The sequence below is a fragment of the Aquarana catesbeiana genome, linkage group LG11 (genome assembly GCF_042186555.1).
Source record: "Aquarana catesbeiana isolate 2022-GZ linkage group LG11, ASM4218655v1, whole genome shotgun sequence".
Classification (NCBI taxonomy): domain Eukaryota; kingdom Metazoa; phylum Chordata; class Amphibia; order Anura; family Ranidae; genus Aquarana; species Aquarana catesbeiana.
In genome coordinates, this window is record NC_133334.1 from 39,507,433 (window position 1) to 39,514,405 (window position 6,973).

The following is a 6,973-nucleotide window of genomic DNA, read 5'->3' on the forward strand; positions in this document are numbered from 1 at the left end:
GAGAGCGAAGGAAGGGGCCAGCAAATATTCCTTTTCTGAATGAACGGAGTGAGTGATCTGTACAGGCCGCTCTTGCAGTGGCGTCGCTGGGGGAGGGGGGGGGGGGGGTACGGGCCGCACAGGGTGACACCCGCCAGAGGGGTGACACCTGTGGGCAGCAGCACCACTAACACCGCACTGTCCTTACCCCTATGCTGATGTCTCGCCGGCTGTCGCACTCGGCGGAGCGGACCAAAGCTACCTCCCCTCCTCTCTGTTTACATCTACACAGGAGGGGGAGGCGGCTTCGGTCCGCTCTGTGTGTGAGGGAGACCGAGGGACACACCGCTGTGCCTATCCCGCGCTGTTCTGAGGTGTGTAGTTCAATGTAATGCAAATGGACATGTGCTGGGGGGGGGGGGGGGCTATGGGAGGGGAGAGGGGGGTCTGCACTGGGTGGGTTTGCAGTGATGGAGAGGGTGTCTGCACTGAGGGGGGTCTATACTGATGGAAGGGGGTCTGTACTGTGTGTGTGTGGGGGGGGGGGGGGGACACCAATTTTTTCTGCACCGGGTGACACCAAGCTAGTAATGCCACTGCGCTCGTGTTCATTCTTAACTGAAGCATAGTAAACTATGTTTACTATGCTTTGGTTTGTGAATGAACAGGAAGCTGCTCAGTACAGAGCACTTCCCATTCACTCACTTTCCAGTGTAGCTGAGGCTTCAGAAAAGGGGACTGGGAAAGTTCTGTCCTCAGTCCCTTTCTCTGTCTCAAAAGTGAGACATCAGGAGTCAGTTTAGACCCTTGATATTACTCCAAAGCCCTTCAATGGGGCTCTAAAAAAATAAATAGTAAAAAAATAAATAAATAATAATATTGTAAAAAAAAAAAAAAAAAAACTACTCACACCAATCTCTGCTCCACTGACACCCTTCACCCACTGCTCTGTTGATATACATCATTTATCCTGGCACCCAGCAGAGGCCAGGTTTGTACACTGTGGATTCATGTGGGAGTTAATTCATCCCAGTATCTGCAGGGTGCACTCAGCTGCCCATGTGCATGGGAGTTCATTCAGCCTTGTACCTGATGGATGCCTGAATTGTAAATTGAGCTGCGCATGCGCACATGATTTTATTCATTTCATCATCTGTCAGATGCTGTGAATCTACACTGAGCTGCACAGGAGCTCATCCATCCCGGCACAATTGTACACCGAGCTGGACATGCACATGGGAGTTCATTCATCCCAGCACCTGGCAAATACAAACAGCGAGCTGCACATGCACAAGTGGGGTATATTAAACCTGGCAAATACCATCATTTCACACTGAGCTGCGCATGCACATAGCAGTACATTCACCAAATGCCAGGATTGTACACAGAGCTTGCACATGCATAGCTCTGCATACAGTTTAGGAAGGAAGGGAAGAATACATTACACTAGGTTCACACCAATAGGTTTTGGGCATGCCTGCATTTCTGCAAAAAAAAAAAAAAAAAAAAAAAGGCTGCCACAGGAAAGTCGCATCATGGTATTTTTGACCATGCGATTTCCCTGCGGTTCCCATAATCTGCAATTTTTTTTTTCCCGCAGAACAGTGCGTTTTCACTGCGGGTGGTTGCGGGAAACGCTGTAATTCTCGCACTCATAGCCAAGTGCAGAAGTGTGAACATAGAGTTACTGCAGAAAAAAAAAAATAAATAAATAAAATCTTCCTCTTTCCAATTTTTAATTTATATAAAAGAGGTATTAAACTTACAAATACAGCGGACAGGTGGGTTTTTTTTTTTTAGGACAGAAGAGACCCTAAGGCTCGGTTCACACTAGAAGCGGCACGACTTGCAGGTCGCCTCACCGAGGCGACCTGCACACGACTGCCACGGCGACTTGCAAAACGACTTCTGTATAGAAGTCAATGCAAGTCGCCCCCAAAGTAGTACAGGAACCTTTCTTCTAAGTCGGAGCGACGAACGGTTCCATTGTACAGAACGGGAGGCGACTTGTCAGGCGGCTAGGTCGCCTGACAAGTCGCCCCCGTGTGAACCGGCTCTAACAGTCTCTTCTGTCAAATGATTCCCCATGCCTGTTACCAGTAAGGTACACTGAGCCACGCATGCACAGCTCAGGGTATATTTATGACACTGTTCTGTGAAGAGGTGACCCCCCCCCAGGGGTGACATCATCACGCAGCGCTGGAGGGCATCCTCTGACAGGTAAGTCCGTCATAATGTAATGGAATGCCCTTGTGATCTGCAGCGGGTGTCAGTGCAATCTTAAAAACAACTGAAACACAGGTCGCAAATGCAGTTTGTTTGTCCACATCGGATCACGATACAAAAATGCCATGCGATCCGGTTGCAGTGCGGTTCCAAAATAGGTGCACACACGACTTTGGTGCGATGCGGCGCGATTTGAAAATGGATGGGCTCAAATTGCCCCGCACTGAATCGCATGTATATTAAACAGGAATGTGGTGTGGTTCCTGTGCAATTCACATGCGGTTCATAGTGTGAACCGAGGCAAATAAATAAATATAAGCATGCCAAGATGTAGAGATCCGGGAACCAATGTAGAGGACAGAGGGACTCTCTGTTAAGCTAAGAATCTTTAGAATTCTACTTTAGGTGCGGATCACACTGCCACGACTTGGGATCCAACTTGTGAGACCCCAAGTCACACGATATGTGAAAATCCCATGTTAGTCAATGAGAGCCGTTATAATTAGCACCACTGAAGTCGCTCCGACTTTAGAAAAGGTTCCCGTACTGCTTCAAGGCGACTTCTATCCAACTTCTACCCATAGACTTCAATGGAAGTCGCCTCCAAGTCGGATCCTCATCTATATTGATGCGATATGGATCCAACATTACAGGAAGATTACCCAGGCGGTGCATGGCATCTTCTAGGCTGTTATCTCTGCATACCTGCACAGGACAAAGTCGCTTCAAAATAGTACTTAAGTCGCATTGAGTTGCCAGAAAATCCCCAGGAAGTTGTCTGGCAAAGTCGCACCGTAAGCCACGTAACTTTTGGAGCGCAGTAGTGTGAACCAAGACTTAGGTCCCGTTCACAGCAGAGGTGTGAACTTCAGGTGTGAAATGCGATTTACAAGTCACATCCAATGTCTTTCTATGGCACCATCTTAATAGGTGCAATTTGAAGTAGCGCGATTTGAAAAATAGTTCCTGCGCTATTTTTGTCGATTCCATGTGTGACTTGCATTGACATCTGTGCATGAAATCGCACAGATGTCAGCAAGCCGCAGATGAAATCGCACCGTCCTGCAGCTTTGAAATTGCGCTGAAGTAGCATGATTTCAAAGCCGCATTCAGTGTGAACGGGGACTTAGAATACAAGGTCAGATCTTCAGTAAAGAGAACCAGTCTAGGTCTCCCCAACCCATAGAATGCACAACGCCTAGTCTGCTGTGTACTCAAGGGAAGCTGAAACCATGACTGGTTCTCTTTATATATTTTTATGTAGTTAGAGACCTTAGACTGTAAGCTCCTTGAGGGCAGGACTGATGTGAACATACAATATACTGTATATGTTAAGTGCTGTGTAAATGCTCAGTGCTATATATAAATACATGTAAGCGCTGCAATCCGTATGCATTTCCCACACCACATTCAAATCGCACTGCCATTGTAATCTGCAGTGGGTGTCAGTGCAATCCTAATAGCAACCCAAACGCAGGAAGCAAACACCGTTCATTTGTCCACATCGGATCACATGGTACAAAAGTACCATACAATCCTATTGCAGTGCGGTTCCAAAATTGGCGCCGTCCTAATAGGTGCGATTTGAGGCAGCACGATTTCAAAAACAGTTCCTGCACAATTTTTGGCGATTCCATGTGCGACTTGCATTGACATCTGTGCATGAAATCGTACAGATGTCGGCAAGCCGCAGAGGAAATCGCACCATCTTGCAGGCTTTGAAATCGTGCTGAACTAGCGCGATTTCAAAGCCGCATTCAGCGTGAACGGGGGGGGGTTAGGTGAGATTAGAAAAAAAGGTCAGATCTTCAGTAAAGAGAACCAGTCTAGATTTCCCCAACCCATAGAATGCACAACGCCTAGTCTGCTGTGTACTCAAGCGAAGCTGAAACATGACCGGTTCTCTTTACATATATGTAAAAAAAAAAAAATTTATATATATATATATATATATATATATATATATATATATATATATATATATATATATATATACACACACACTATGGCAACTCGAGTACTACTTTGAAGCGACTTTGTCTTGTGTAGGTATGCAAAGATAACAGCCTACAGGAAGATGCCATGCACCGCCTGGGTAATCTTCCTGTAATGTCGGATCCAGATCGCATCAATATAGATGAGAATCCGAGGCCATTGAAGTCTATGGGTACAAGTTGGTTAGAAGTCGCCTTGTAGTAGTACAGGAACCTTTTCTAAAGTCGGAGCAGATGAAATCACACTATATACACACACACACACACATAAAATCTTTAAAAAAAAAAAAAAAAAAAAAAATTATATTATATATATATATATATATATATATATATATATTATAATATAATAAAAATAATAATAATAATAATAATAATAATATTATATATATATATATATTATAGAGATTATATATATATCTCTATCTATATCTATCTCCATCCGACCGGTCATGTTTCAGCTTCATTTGAGTATCTATCTATATAGTGAGCATCATATTAAGCAAAATGAAAAATCAAGGATAAAATCTGGAAGACTGGGGGGGATGATTCCTAACTATACAGTAGCAGCAGCTGTAGCAAAGAGCATTATATTATAGCACATAATCCATTCTAATAATACATTGAGCTTCTATACAGTCACATCTTTCTTTCTATTTAATGTATCAGATTGGAGTTGCAGTATGTTGCATTGTAGACTTGCAACAAAAAAACAAAACAAAACAACAAAACAAAAAACAAACAAACAATCAAGTACAGTCCATGATACTTTATTTGCACTAACATCCAAATTTTCAGGACAAGTTTTTGGGTTGTCCTCCTTCTTCAAGGTCCAAGCATGCTGCATTTCATAGAAAGTATGTGCACCTTCATGAAAAGTAATACCCACCCTGTGGGTCACCTTACCTCTCCAGCCAGTCATTTATAAATATTTCCCATACAATGCTTTATGATTGTAAACAACTAAAAACAAATATTGTTACAATGATTGTATTTTAAGAAACAAAAGTTCCCCTTGAACCCATCACCAGCCTCATCAATATATCATCATCATCCCCAGGATATATGTAACACTGGCGGAGACGCTATGGTATATGGTTGCTGCTCAGCACTCACCTATAGATGCAGTGGCCCCTGGTGCCCTCTCCCTGAGCAGATGCAGTGGCCCCTGGTGCCCTCTCCCTGAGCAGATGCAGCTGCATTAGCCAGCCCAGGGGGCTCTACACTGTTCATCAGCCTCCTGCAGGAATCTCACACTTAGGAGAGCCCAGCTCTTTTGCTTGTCTGATGTTCTCCACCCCTGAGACTATGCTCTCCACCCCCCCCTTGCCTGTGTGTGTATTAACTCCCTCACTCACTCCTCCCTGCCTCTCTCATCTGCTCACTTTGTGGCTATCTCAGGAAGTTTACATACTCTGACATTTTTTTTTTATTTTTAGTTACATCACAAGTATGTTATTGCTGGCATCCTGCATTGGGCCAGGGGGCACCACCTCTGCCCCCCCCCCCCCCCCATTCTCCATCCGGTCGGACAGTGCAAGGGACGCCTGCAGTGCAAAGGAGCCAACTGCTGTCATTACATATATGATATGATATCAGACACATTTATTATTATTATTATTATACAGGTTTTATATAGCGCCAACAATTTGCGCAGCGCTTAACAAATTAAAGGCAGACATTACAGTCACATTACAATTTGGTACAAGAGGAATCAGAGGGCCCTGCTCATTAGAGCTTACAATCTAAAAAGGAAGGGTCAATTGATACAAAAGGTAATAGATGTGGAGGAAGAGCTGATGGAGGAAGTAAAACAGTTTACTGGTGATTACAGGTAAGGTATCAGATATACACTATATTACTATATACTATATATGTACTGTAATTGTGTTGTCCCCCTTATACATTGTAAAGCGCTGCGTAAACTGTTGGCGCTATATAAATCTTGTAGTATAATAATTATAATTATAAATCTTGTATAATAATAATATTACCAAAAGTATTGGGACACCTGTCTTATGAATTTTAATGGCATCCCAGTCTTAGTCCGTAGGGTTCAATATTGAGCTGGTCTACACTTTGCAGCTATAACAGCTTCAACTCTTCTGTGTGTCTATGGGAATGTTTGACTATTCGTCCAGAAGCGCATTTGTGAGGTCAGGCACTGATGTTGGATGAGAAGGCCTGGCTTGCAGTCTCTACTCTAATTTATCCCATAGGCGTTTTATCGGGTTGAGGTCAGGACTCTGTGCAGGCCAGTCAAGTTCCTCCACCCCAAACTCGCTCATCCATGTCTTTATGGACCTTGTTTTGTGCACTGGTGTGCAGTCATGTTGGAACAGGAAGGGGCCATCCCCAAACTGTTCCCACAAAGTTAGGAGCATGAAATTGTCCAACATGTCTTGGTATGCTGACGCCTTAAAGTGGTTGTAAACGCCGGAAGAAAAAAACAACCTGTAAGACAAAGGCATAATGAGATAGTATGCATCACATATTAGCTCATTATGAAATACTTACCTTCAGGGGCGGACTGATAACTCATGGGGTCCCCGGCAATAGAAGATCATGGGGCCCCCTGTGTCCCCGCCCACACTCAAGCCACACCTGCACAGGGGGATACTGGTGGGGGGGGGAGCACACGGGGACACTGTGGGGGGAGGGAGAGCACACAGGTGGACACTAGGGGGGAGAGCACACAGGGAAACACTGCCAGGGGGAGAGCACACAGGGGGACACTGCCAGGGGGAGAGCACACAGGGGGACACTGTAGGGGG

The 6,973-nt window shown here is 44.6% G+C and overlaps 1 protein-coding gene across 2 annotated transcripts in view; it reads right to left on the reverse strand.

Moving 5' to 3' along the window:
- PRR5L (proline rich 5 like) overlaps positions 1-6,030 on the reverse strand; it is a 115,316-nt gene extending 109,286 nt beyond the window's left edge. The window contains exon 1 of one of the 2 annotated variants that reach the window (XM_073604188.1): positions 5,316-6,016. The gene's annotated coding sequence lies outside the window, so the exon portion shown is untranslated. Of the gene's footprint in view, positions 1-5,315 lie in introns of both variants that reach the window. The other variant, XM_073604189.1, reaches the window with a different exon arrangement.
- Between the last annotated feature and the right edge of the window lie 943 nt (positions 6,031-6,973).